Genomic DNA, 14119 nt, shown 5'->3' on the forward strand with positions numbered 1-14119 from the left:
GTCAGGCCAGGAGCACTGGCTTCCCAGGACTCAGCGTTACTGAGGGGGAGTGTCTTAGTTCATGTTGTGCAGCTCTAACAGAATACCTGAGACTGGGTAATTTATAAAGAACAGAGATTTATTTCTTCCAGTTCTGGAGGGGAGTCCCAAAATTTCAAGGCCCACATTTGGTGAGACCTGCATCATCTAATGGCAGAAGGTGGAGAGAGAATGGGGATGCAGAGGGAGGAGCAGAGGAGGGAGAGGGAGGGAACATCCAAACTCAACCTTTTGTCAGGAGCCCACTCCCAAAATGGCATTAATCTATTCACGAGGACAGAACCCTCATGACCTAACCACCTCTTAAAGGTCCCAGCTGCCTATGCTGCTGCGTTGGGGATTAAGTTTCCAACACATGAGCTTTGAGAGACACATTCAAAGTGTAGCAGGGAGCAGTGGGAAAGACCCCTCAACTTCTGTCCCCTACCTATAGGCAGAGCGCTACAGGTGAGGGGAAGTCATCTCATATGGCAGCAGTATCACTAACTCAGGGGTGGCCTGTCTTCCCTCAGTGGCTTGCCATGGCATCTAGAATCCTGATGAGCTTCCTTCTGTAAAGTTAAATTCGTTTGCACTCATGCTTGTATGGGGAGAGCAGGAGTCTAAAGACATGGAGAGAAAGCCGTTACCCGGGGAGAGTAATGACTAGTATTTAGCACGTGGGGGCTCTAGGTCCCAGTCAAGAGACACGAGGGGTGAGTACGAAGTCTAACTACTGTCTCAATGGAGTTCCAGAAGCAGATAAGGGAGAAATGGGGGAGAGGCAATACATGAAAAATTAATGACTGAGGCTTTCTCAGGACTGATAAAGCTGAATAGAAATTAGGATGTATAATTACCAAAGTAATAGAGAGACAAAAATAAAATGTGGGGGAGGGAGAATACTCTCAAACAATGCAAAAGGCCAGAAAGAAAAAAAAAAGGCATTTTTTTGAATTAGCAATTAGAAAATCGAGACAAACAGAATGCACAAAATAAAATGGTAGCAACGCCTCTAAATATATAGTCATAATCAATGTGAATGTATTCAATTTCTGCTAGACAAAAAGAAGAAAAAAACAAGTTACATGTTGTTTATAAATCCAAATCTAGAAGAGAAGCCTTCAGAAAAGGATATGGCCCAGGGTGGTCAAAGGCTGCATTAGGAGTGCTGTTTGTATTGAACAGACCTGGTTATACTGGAATTATGTTTCCCCAAAGGCTCATTTTTATCCTAGACCATGGCCTTGAATTTCTAGATGCCCTAGTTTTTTTTCTGTAGCCCTGCGCTAATTTTAAACATTAACTTAAAACAGTAGCAGAGCAGGATGAGAGCTCAGTTTCCTGATTTCTAGATAGGACTGCGCCTGTCCCGTGATTTCTGCCCCCGCTAAGGACTTGTGCAAGCAAGCATCCTGCTGCCAAAGGGAGACGGAAGGATTTGTCACTTTTTCCAAGGTCGTGAGTGGAGTTACAGGTAAATGGTTAGAACACCTGCTTCCTTTGACCTTTCTTCCCAGGAGGGCACCCTCAAGTGCTCCTTCACCCACTCGTATCTTGGTGGTCTTCTCTGCTCAAGTCTGTCTGCCTGCCTGTCTGGTCCCAGATGCTCAGCTCTCGTGGTTCCTCCTGCAGCTGTTGCCCAAGCTTTCATCTGAAATTTACTTACCTGGTCTTCTCTCACTCAAGGGGCGACGTGGTAACTGCTAAAGGGAATAAACTCCAAACACATTGTAAGTTTCTTAAGGAGACATTTCCCCAAATAGGAAACAACAATTCAATACATTTTGGTTAAGAATCTACTCTGTACAAAATCCCATGCTGGATGCCAATAATTCAGAGTAAATCAGACACTCTAGTCTCTAATGGATGAGGCAAACAAGTAAACACATGATTCCAGGATCATCTGTCTATTTTAACAGTAGAAAGGTCACGGGCATCCCTGACTCCATGGGGGTCAAAGAAGGTTTATGGAAGAAATAACACCTGAGAAGGGCTCTGAAGAGTAAGTAGACCGGTACCGGTCTGGGGCCTGTTAAGAACCAGGCTGCACAGCAGGAGGTGAACAGTGAGCCAATGAGCCTTACCCCCTGAGCTCCACCTCCTGTCAGATCAGCCGTGGCATCAGATTCTCATAGCAGCTTGAACACTATTGTGAACTGCGCATGCAAGGGATTTAGGTTGCCCGCTCCTCATGAGAATCTAACTAATGCCTGATGAACAGTTTCATCCCCAAAACCATCCCCTCCCACAACCCTCCCCCCATCTGTGGAAAAAATATATTCCACCAAACCAATCCCTGGTCCCAAAAAGGCTGGGATCACTGCTCTAGAGCACTCCATGTGTGTCTGTGGAACTTGGGTGCACAGTTGCTTGGACCAGATTGCAAAGATATATGCTGAAGTGATAATATTTTAGATAAATAGAGTTAAATAAAAACATGATTAAAATTAATTTCACCTGTTACTTAATGAGCCTATTAGAAAACTGAAAATTATATGGCCGGGCATGTTGGCTCACGCCTGTAATCCCAGCACTTTGGGAGGCTGAGGCGGGCAGATCACGAGGTCAGGAGATCGAGACCATCCTGGCTAACACGGTGAAACCCCATCTCTACTAAAAATACAAAAAATTAGCCGGGCATGGTGGCAGGCGCCTGCAGTCCCAGCTACTCGGGAGGCTGAGGCAGGAGAATGGTGTGAACCCAGGAGGCAGAGCTTGCAGTGAGCCGAGATCGTGCCATTGCCCTCCAGCCTGGGTGACAGAGCAAGACTCTGTCACAAAAAAAAAAAAAGAAAGAAAGAAAACTGAAAATTATATATGTGGCTTACACTGTATTTCTATTGGACAGCAATGGTTAGGCAGTGCTTGACTCTTCAGCACTCAGTCAATGTTAACTCTGATTATGTTTCAAGAAACTTTATGAGATCAAGGAATGCATATTGTTTAGTGCTGTCTCCTGAGTAACTAAGAATGTTGGCACATTGCAGGTGGCCAACAAATTGGTTGACTGATGAAGTGCAGGACAGATATATGAACTGCTGGTTTTTGGCCAGTGTTTGTTCTGCACTGTTGCCTGGGGCCTATGTTGGCTCTCAAATACCCACAATATCACAGTTAGCTGGTTGGGTCCATGGGGTCCAGCTCACATTTTACTTCCTCCAGGAACCTACTATATTTCCAGTTCCTGCTCCCTATTATCTCTCCAACAAGAAATGATCTCTCCCTCTTATAAAGTCATGCAACATTTTGGAAAAATATTTCTTACAGGACTTAGCCCTGCTTCCAGATATAGCTCCTTTGGCATATTAGTGTGAGTTCCTCCAGAGCTCACTCACTCTGATGCCCCTGTCTTCTGCTTATTGCTCTGAGCAGAGCAGGTGTTCAGTATGAGTGTGTTGAACTGAATTGATATTTTCTTTGCACCTTTCTTGTATCTTTCTTCACAGAACGTAGCATCTGGCTGGCCACTGAAGTGCCCAGTAAATATTTGCTGAATAAATAAATCAATGGGACTGACCTGCAAAGGGAAGGAATGGAAACAGCTCTGTTAATGTCATGGGGATTGTAATGGTTGCCTTGGAGACCTTGCTTCTCTGTGGTCAGAACCAGTGGTGCTTATAGCCAAGGGCAGGAAGAGTAAATGGCAGGTTTTGGTAGACTAGTGGAAAAGGTGGGGCTGTTCCCAGGTTCCAGTCCCACCCCCAGAGAATGCCAACCTGGGCGACTTTCTCCACAGCCTTTCCAATACAGGGCACCATCTGCTCTCATCAAACACCAAGACCTGGACAAGGTGATGGCTCACTCTTTAGTCAATGCCCGGCATTGGTCAAACCAAACCAAACCAAACCAAACCAAGATTTCTATGCAGAAAAGACAGTCCAATGCCACTCATAATAATTTAGAACATCTTCTGGAAAAAAAGCCAACCCCCAACCAATAAACTCCCCCAAACCCCCAAAGTAAAATCCCTGGACTCTGTGTCCATGGGTTCCCATTGCATGCTTTCACAAGGGAGAATGGGAAAGGCACCAGAGCCCTTAGGGAGCAAGCATGGGTCACACAGTTCATGACACTGGGCTTCGGATCTGAACTCTGCTACCTGCTGCCTCAGTAGTTCTTGGCAAGTTACTTAATCTCTCTGAACCTCAGTTTGTTTTTCTGCAGTGGCGACAGGTAACTTATTGTGAGAGCTGTGTGCCAGATCCTATTCTAAATGAGATAGGTCCTATTAAAGCCTAGCATGGATGTATCACTATCATCTTCGTTTTACAGATGGGGAACCGAAGCACAGAGAAGGTAAATCACTTCCCATGTCACATGCCTCAAACCTAGTTGTTCTGCCTCATGTCTGCGTTTTGGAGGACTGTATTATCCATCACATGGGGGTCTTGTGAAACAAGTAATGAAGTTCCTGGCACCCAGTAGCACCCGGCATATGGTGGCAATGACCCATTACCTAAAGCTGTCTCCTCCTAAACTAGCGGCCATTCCCTTCTTTTGATAGATTGTGGTGTTTGCTCTGAATCTGTTAGCACCAATAAACAGAAGAGGTTCCTCTTGATTATCTATAATGAATCAAAGATGTCACTGATTTATTGCATGCAATTTAGATTCCATTTAAACTGCTGAAAATCAAGCATTGTGAAGCTGTTCACAATCACATTCTCTCTTGTGTGGTTAAAAAGTTATTAATTTCCTAATCCTGTCTGATACTTCAAACACTAGAAGTAGCTACTTTGCCCGTATAGAAAGCAACTTTGAGAGACAAACATTTCCTTCTTCCGATGTAAGAAGACATTCTATTTTATCTTTTAAAATGATGGTCTTGGTGAGTCATTCTTCAGAGGATATTGTGAAGTGAAGCCAAGTATCAGCCAGACAGACAGCCCAGGTATCTGTCAAAATACAATCCAAGTATTAGACATACTTGCTTTCCCTCTTTTGTCTTTATACCATTCCAAATTTAGACCGAATCAGGAAACATGAAAAGGAGATGGGGGGATATGAGGAAGTTTGTAAAAGAAATAGTCTATGCTATCTGTTACTGAACATTTTGAAACTCTTTAACCCTTCTTTAAAAATTGTGCATCAGTCACACGTGAGCCCCTGCCTTCCTTCGGCTGCCTTCGGCTTCCTGACGGGGTCTCAGTACTCAGCCAGGCAAAGCTGCCATTCTCCCCGGCGAGTGGTCATTTCCAAGCTCAGCGTGCGAGCCATGGCCCTAACGGGGCACACTGTATATGTCCTGGCCAGAGAGGGACCTCTACTCAAGGGTATTCCCACAGAATGTGAATCACTAATCACTGTGATTCCCCAAGTAGCAATGATGCACTTCACTCAATGCCTAGAGAAAACAAAATTTATGTAGTCACATGCGAAGCATCTGATGAAGTATATCTCATCAATTTTAGTGTATTATTTAAATATTAATGATTTGTTGAATTTGAAAATTTTTAAACAAATCATAAAAAAGAACATCATTATTCAACACATTTCTTATTAGTATAATATATAGAAAAAAAGAAAAAATGGAATATGCTATAATAAGATAGGTTATCACAGCCATAGTTTTAGAAAATACATGGTTTTGGGGTGTTTGAAACAGAGTCTCGTTCTGTCACCCTGGCTGGAGTGCAGTGGTGCAATCGCAGCTCACTGCAGCCTCAACCTCCCAGTCCTCCTAAACCAGTCCTCCCACCTCAGCCTCCCAAGTAGCTGGGACTACAAGGGATGGGCCATCACAACTGGCTAATGTTTTAAAATTTTTTGCCCAGGCTCGTCTCAAACTCTTGGGGTGAAGGGATCCTCCTGCCTCTGTCTCTCAAAGTGCTGAGATTACAGGTGTGACCCACCTTACCTGTCCAAAAATAGGTGTTTTGTTTTGTATTCAAGCCCTTTGTTCAAAATGCAACTGCTCTACTTCCTGGATACATGGATACGAATGTCCTCAGCAGAGCACTACTGAGCCCAGAGTCCAAACAAAATATAAAGAAATAACGATGTCAGATTAAAAAACACCTACAGGCCAGCCTGGTTGGGTGGTAAAGACAAGAATGCCCCCTCCTAAACCTTCAGAAGTTGAAGAGCCCTTCCACGTTTCAAAAGGGGCCTGCAAAAGCCAGGTTTCCAGCCTTTGGTTCCCATTTCCCCAAACAAACGAAAGTTATTCTGCATTGCAAGGCAACAAACAAGTGAGCTCCAGAAAAGCAGGCTTCCTCCTGTAATCCGTTTTTGCCCATTCTTTTTCCCAAACCATAGAATAGGAAACAAAATATTACAACAAACCCTCAACCCCATGAAGGGCATTCTACTCCCTTCCTGCCTGGGCACAGGCCCCCGAATATCACTTAGTTTTAGCACAATCTGCTTGGATAAAATATGTTCTGTTTCCATGCGCACGCATTTCCATACATGCAGCGGATGAGCCAGAGAGATTTCTCTGAGCATGTAAATTCTTTCAGAGGAGACAGAGAAACAAGCCTTGTACAAATTTGGGAGAACACCCCCTTCTGACCACGTGGGAGATGGATGACCTGTTTACAATTGAAACCCATGCAGAACATTTTTCACTGCAGAACAAGCAGCTGACATGATTGCTGTCGGTGTTCACAGAGCCAAATATGAAGATGATTGTAAAGAAAGAGACGGTCACATCGGATAGAAGATGTGATTCTGCTTTCACGTTTTTCCTTCTGGCATGACCATACACGTTTTGTAAGTGGGGAGAAATCCTAATAAAAGCCCTATCCGTGCCGTTTTAGAAACTCTGAATAATGGCATGTCTGAGACTTTTTGTAACATTTTCAGTAGTTGAATCCAGTTTGTATTATCTTTCAACCCATTCTAAACACAGGTCAATACTGACTTTGCAAAGATCTAACTTTCACTCCTGCAAAGTGTTCTAAAACTTGTATTTATTTCTCTCCTTTCTGAAACACAGTCTGAATGTCTTTGTAGGAGCTTTAGTATTTTGGGTCTGGGCTGAAGCAAAATGAAACGGCATCATGCTGGCTAGAGTTCAGCATTTAACATTTTAGAAAAGTCCGTAGAGAGAGCTCAGCTGAAATAGACAGGAATCTACATTCATGTGGCCATCAAAGGAACAGAGCAAGCCTGCAGGGGCGGCCCCAGTGTGCGGCGTCGGGCTCAGAAGAAACACCAGCGATCCAGGGAGAATATTGGCAGGGGCAGGGAGAAAGAAAAGCTTTCTTGGGGCTACTGTCCTTAGAATTTTTCACCTGTGTACAAAAGGACAAGAGAAGCTGATCTCTGACGAGGACATTACTACATCAAAACCCAGCTTCCAGAGACTGCTTAAAACGGTCTCTGTTGCTCCTTGGATGCCCTGATTTACATGCAGTGGTGGGAAGGGAGCCACAGAGATGGCTCCAGCCCAGCGCCTGGCCCGCAGGGCTGGAACAGAACAAGCAGATTTCTAGGGCCTTGGAAAGACAAACGGTGCCTATGTGGTATACGTCAACGAAACTCCAGGACAGCCTGGCACGCAGTGAGACATCAGTGAAGAGTGAGAAGAGCTCTATCAAGGCCCCACGGGCTGCTGGGGCCTGGTCACCTGTTGCCTGTTCAAAAAGGGGCAAGTGGTTGAGTTGCCAGCTCCGAGAGGGTTGATGAGCAGCACGCTCCCTGGAGCCATGGTACTGACGTCTCCCCCAGGTCCGGGGCTGCCGTGCTTGGGAAGGGCACGGGGTCACTTGGGAAGGCTGATTACACAGGGAACTTTGAGCTCCAGCACACAGATGGGAGGGGAGTCGGGTGATGCGGGAACAAACACAGCTCACAAACAGAAAGATAAAACGCAGGGGCTGCCCATGAAGGGGAGGGTGCCCCTATCTCCCCAGTGGGGTAATTTCCAACTACAGAGAACAGTTGCTGCCTCAACAATAGAGAAGAACATTTTTACCGATGTGCTCAAGAAAAGATGGGACAATTCTTGGCAAGTAGATAAACATTAAAAAAAAAAAAAAAACCAGTGGATTTAAATATCAATGATTTTAAAAGGTAAAATTAGCCGACCTCTCAGAAAAGAATTGAGAGTAGATAGGAAGACGCCTACCTATTGAGAGAATTTGCCGAAGAAGATTTCAAAGGGTTTTTGTTGTGTTTTTGTTTTCCGGTAATAACAGCTCTATCAGCAGCAATGTAAACTATGAATAGAAATAATAATATTTAGTAATCCAATCACAAGAAGAACTGTCGGAAGCTCACAGTTCTGTTTCTTTTTGATCCAATTTTAGATTTTCCCTACAAAAGAGAAAAAACAAGGATTGTGATAAAAACTCATTTTCTTCTCTCGTTTAACAAACATTCATTCCATAATTAGAAGCAATTTTTGATTCCATACTAATGAAGTTATATGGATGCAGGGGCATTTGAGATCCACAGCTAATTCATAAATAGGATCTTGCCAAGAATTTCAGCCTCTCCCCCAGGTGACCTGTACATAGAGGGTGCTGCAAGTAAGGAAACCTGTTTTGATCTTGGGTGTTTTAGCTTTTTTGTGCCTAGTGTTAGGTGAACCAACACAGAAGCAAATTCAGCAGTCATAGCTATTCTTCTGTAAGCTGGAGGCTGACTGATAGGAACTCATTCTGGGTGTCAGGAGGCTTCAGGGCCGAGTTACAGGCAGCTGAGTCTAGTGCCAGCTGCTAGGAGTTCTGGGAGTGAGGAGCTGTAATCAGGCAGGAGAGGCTGGCAAAATTCTAATTCAATTCTAGGGAATACCTATTTCCAAAGGAAGCTGTCATCAAAAGAGGAAATGGTGCAGTGGCCTTGGGAGTTCTGAGCAGAGGCTCAGTGTAGATAGAGGGTTAAACTCTATTTTCTTATTTTCTGTATTCTTGATACTCTGGCATTTGGGGCTTTGATGCTGGAGAGACTGTCCCTTCCAGGGCTACCTAATTCCTAGAAATAGCAAACAATTCCCCTGTGACCATGCTTTTGATAAACCAACCAGTCTAGAGCTCACACCCTCAACCAACCCTTTCATCAAACTCTCACTCACCAAACAAATACTCCCCCTGCCCTATGTCACCCCAGGGCCAGGGACCTGCCAACTAGAGACCACCTTTATAGCACTGGGCCGCTCGAATAATTTAAAGTATCCAATACTAAGTCTACTCAGCTTACTTACCCTGCCTGGCTTATTCCTTCCCTCGTAAATCCCAGTAAAGGTCCCAGCCACACGGTGCCCACATCCTCTTGTTTCCTGACCATCCCTGGTCTTTCTGGCATGGTGGGGCTTAAAATGCCCCGTGCCTGTGGGGATCTGTGAGTGCAAACTTCCTCACAGCAGTCATTTCTGTGTCTGCCGTCTTACCATACCTGACACTAAAACAAACCCCAGGTACATACTTAACTCAACAGGGTTATGGACCATGGAAGCTTGGGTGGTTCATGAACTTCCCTGCTCCTAAGCATTGCCGTGGAGATAACTATGCAGACCTTTTGGCTGCAGCTCCAGAAATGGGGGTGAGCGGCCCAGAACCTGCGTTTCTAAAGGCACCTCCATACAACTCTGCTCAACGTGGTGTGAGTAGCAGAAAATAGCACTAGGAGAACCTAGCCACCAGGAGCAGAACTGGTAGAACCAGGTCAAGAAGAGAGCTCTCACTTTAAAACTTACTTTCTGATGCAGCAATTCCAATTCTAGAAAATTATCGTATAAATATGATCTATAAAATATTTATATGATAAATAAGGAAATAACTAAATATGCACAAGTATCCTTGGAAATCTTTTTATATTACACATAATTTGCAGTAAAAAAAAATCATCCTAAAGAGGCCACGTTAGATTGGTTAAGTATTACATATAATGATATAGTTATACAGTGTACTATTTAGCAGTCATCTGGCATAATGTTCCATGGCATGTGAAAATATTAATAATATGTTGTTAACTTTAAAAATCAGCCAACAAAACAGTATGATGATATAATCCTTTTTCATTAAATATACATAGACATATATACAGAGGTTAAAGCCTGGGGTTATCTCTCGTTCATGTCGTTACAAATATTTTGTGTATGTGTTTATTTTTCTGCATTTTCCAAATTCTGTACAGTGCACATGAATAATAAATTAATTTCATTGTTTTCTAGCATGCAGGCTGTGTTCTCCCTAGGGCAGGACAAAGAAGGAATTTGGAAAATCACATGCCCCTCCCCCAAAGATCGAGAAGCTCTCTAAATAATGAGCATTCGCTAACCCCCAGGCCATTTGGCCTTTGGACACAGCATAATAGAAGTTGCTTTCTGGGCCTCACTTGCTACGGGTGAGAGTTCCTGACACCTGGAGAGGCTGAGCCCAGGCTCTAAATGAGGCCTGGTGGCTCCAGGTGACTGGAGGCCCACTCGGCAAGAGGGGTGTTATTAGGCCTAAGTGGGGACTGCAGGGGCTGTGGTTATGCTCCAGTTGGTGTAGAGAATTCATAATTAGCAACAGCGGGATTATAAAGCAAGGAGCCAGAAAGAGAAATAAGGGAGGGGAAATAACCTACCAGGAAAGGGCAAGAATAATCCACTCATGACATTATCAATCCCATAATAACCAAGTGGTGATAGTGCTTACATTAAATACACTTTAAAAATAATCAATGCAAAGAGTAGGATAAAAACAATTTGTGAGAAGGGTAAGCATTAGAGTATAGAGTAGTTAATACAGCTACAAGGAAAAGAAATCAATATAGATTAATTCATTTCAAGGTCTCTCGTTTATTAGGAAACCATTATTTCTTTTGGTCACTTTTCAATCCCTCAAGGATGCTCAGAGGAACAACAAATGCTCGGATTTCCACAAAAATCTGAAAACTCAGGTGTGTTTGAAATGAATGCTCTGAAAATACTTGTTGCATGTAATTGGAATTATGTAGTATTTTTGTAATTAACAAAGAATTGTTATGAAAATGTGGGGACCCCAAATTTTAAGTCTGCTATATTCCAAGGCAGCTGCCTTCTGACAAATAACCTGTGACAATTTCATAATATAGGGTTCCGAAACCTCATTAAGCCACACGCGTGGTGCAGCTGAAGCACTCATTGCTTTCCAAGGGTTTGTGAAAATGTAATTAGGCAAACCACAGGCATCTGCAAATGTGGTGCTTTTGCTCCAGATGGGTGGAATCTCAGGGCGCCCCAGAGCTTTCACAGGGACGATTTTTCTCAGTGTCAGTGACTTGAACACACACCTAAGATGGTCTTTTTGCTCTTGCAGGAGAAAATGTTGCCAAATGGGTACACTAAACAATGAATGGCTGCCGGGTTTAGTCATACCTCTCTGTGTGTGCCATCAATTGCTGATGGGAGCTAGGACATTATTCCAGCTACAAAATGGGCGCATGATCCTGGAAACTGATGCATGGGCCTTGCAAGACACCTCTATAGAATTGGCTGTAGGTACTAAGCACAGAAGACCATCGGATCCCTGTGGAGCCCGACCCCACTGCTTCACCCCTGTGGTCCAAGCTGCTCCCTGGATGTCAAGGGTTGGCCATTCTTGTGGTGTCAGTAGTGACTGCTTGGATGAATGTGAGATCTATAGGCTGGTGATGCAGATGGTGATGGGAAGAGACAGTAGAGATGCCAACACACTCCCTGGACGGTGTTTCTGGAGGGAAAAGGTCCGGGTCTGGCGAGCCAGTGGAATGTGCTGTGGCAGAAAATCCACAGGCTCTGGAATCTGACTGTCAGAACTTGGGCCCTGGATACCGTGTCTACCACCTTTGTGATCTGTGGCATGTTATTTAGTATCTTGGAGCCTCAGTTTACCTTCTGTATTATTAGGGTAATAATGTTTTCTTTTGGGGCTTTTGGTGAGGATTAAATGATATACGGAAAGCTTATTTTGAGAAGTATTAATTGATGTACCCCTAAATTCACACACACACTCACGCACACACTTGCACACCCCCATACACACACCCACACCCTGTTATCTCATCCATGCTTTATATGATTTACTAATATTTAGGTCTTTTAGCAGGTCCATCTTAGTAAATGAAAGTTGAATCAGACAAAAAGAAATACATAAAATTCTCGGCTTTAAATGAAAAGCAAAACAAATAACCCTCACGGAGGGGTAAGACGGGAACACTTGGGAAGCACATCTGTTTCGTCAGAGCTGCGTGGCTTTCCCACAGCCCCTCCCAGATGGCTGCAGAGTCCCCCCGGCATGAGTTGCTGAAGAGCCCCCGGCCTGAGAGGAAGGGAGAAGGTGGGACACAGGGGCTTGCCATGATCAGGGCCCGACTGCAAATAACAAACATGAAGTCTGGCTAACCTAAAGAGAAAATGCATGTATTAGAGGGATATTAGGAAGGCTGGAAACACAGATTTGGAAGATGGAGAGCAGTCAAGAGACTCTGGTAGTGAGAGCCCAGCCAAGGTCCCCTCCCAGAGTCACCTGGTTAGAACGAGGCCGCCAAGGCTGCAGGAACTTGCCCCTGGTATCCCCGCTGCCGGAGGTGGACGGGGGATGTCACTGAAAGATGCTGCAGGAGGAACTGACATTTTGTGACTCTGGCTGCAGATGGAAGGTCCTGAGGGTCATGGCCCACCAGCTGGCGACTCCCAGGCGTCTAACCTCTCAGGATTCCAAGGTAGGTGGGGGGCCTGCTTTCCACCAGCTCCCCAAATGGCCAGCATTGTCACATAGGAAGGAGGCTTGGACTCTGGGTGACACACAAAAGCAAAAAGCCCCCTGACGCGTCCACTGCAGCCCCATGGTGTCTTGCCCTCCCTCCTGAGATTAGCCCATAGGGTGTCTTGAAGGGAGAGCCCTGAAAGAATAGCCAGAGAGGCCCCATGATTTCAGGACAGAGGGGCTCTGTGTTTGCTTCTGGGAAGGCAACCAGGGTCCCAGACACCTTTGCCTGCACCAGCCGAGGTGGAGGTAGCAGTGAGCAGATGGCGTCAGGGAGAATCCAGATTAGAAAGGCCAGTTATAGTCAGCTGAGTGTCTGTGGCCTTGGGCAGCAAGGACAGCCCAAAGTTCCCAGGCTCTGTTGGGAAACTTTCGGAGGAGGACCAACAGAGAGCTTGGGGACGGGATGGGGACATGCTGTGGCCACATTGAGGAGGTGCTGCAGAGCCCATGGGCCCTGTGATGAGGTGTGAACAGGAGAGATGCGGCCCAGGGTTTGCCATCACAGAGGGAAGGCTGCCCGTCAGCTTCGCGCCTCCCTCCAGGCCCCAGGCTCTAGAAGAAACTATTAAGATGTGAACTGGGAAGGGGGAAGCACTGAATTTCCTGACTTTACCTGACATAACTGAAAAGGCCTAAAAATGACTGTTTTCAGCTATCACATAGAATGGGGGCTTCAAAGGAAGCTTAGGTTGAATTATAGAGAAGGAAAAATGACATTTTTCTGAATACCTGAGCCTATGCCTTGAACATGTGTATATGCTACATCAGTTGTCCTCTGTCAGGAGGGACTTTTGCCCTCCAAGGGACATTTGGCAATGTCCGGAGATAGTTTTGGTTTTCACGACCTGTAGGGAGAAGAGTATGAATTGCTCCTGGCTTCTTGTGGATAGAGGCCAGGGAAACTGCTAAACAGCCCACAACTCTTTATGCAAACTGCACATCAAGGAATTATCTGGTCCAAAACATCAATAGTGCCGAGGGTGAGAACATGCGGGAGCTCTATTGGGGTTTTAAAGAATCATTCTGCAGTGCATGTCTGCCCTGTAGACCAGTTCAAAGTCCTAGAATTGGAATTAGAGTCTGGTGATCGAGGGGTAAGGTCTAGACCCTCTGAGAGAAACTGTGTGTGCAAAGAGAAAGTGGATTTGGCCAGAAGTAAGGGTGGATTTCAGAACTATCAAGGATTTGTAAAAAGACTGCTTTGAATGGAGACATCAGAGCTAGAATATGGGATACCTCCCAGCTCTGGCCTGAACCTGCCCTGTACACTGCACTACAGAAGTAGGGCAGGCTTAGGGGCACATAGGAACCAAGAGGGTGCATTGGTCCAGTAGGAACTTAGGCTCAGGGAACAAATATCTCTCCTCTTGAAGCCCACAGGCCAAATGACAACTGAGAGAGTATCATTTACTTCTTTAGCCAATGCCAGCTTTTCA

At 45.0% G+C, this 14119-nt stretch overlaps 1 long non-coding RNA gene across 1 annotated transcript; it reads left to right on the plus strand.

Annotated features, from left to right (window-relative positions):
• Window positions 1-6589: 6589 nt before the first annotated feature.
• Window positions 6590-11934, plus strand: LOC115931415 (uncharacterized). Its single transcript, XR_008673698.1, has 2 exons — window positions 6590-6735; window positions 11253-11934. It is a non-coding gene; the product is annotated as an uncharacterized lncRNA (long non-coding RNA).
• The last annotated feature ends 2185 nt before the right edge of the window (window positions 11935-14119 follow it).

Source organism: Gorilla gorilla, chromosome 17 (assembly GCF_029281585.2).
Source record: "Gorilla gorilla gorilla isolate KB3781 chromosome 17, NHGRI_mGorGor1-v2.1_pri, whole genome shotgun sequence".
NCBI lineage: Eukaryota > Metazoa > Chordata > Mammalia > Primates > Hominidae > Gorilla > Gorilla gorilla.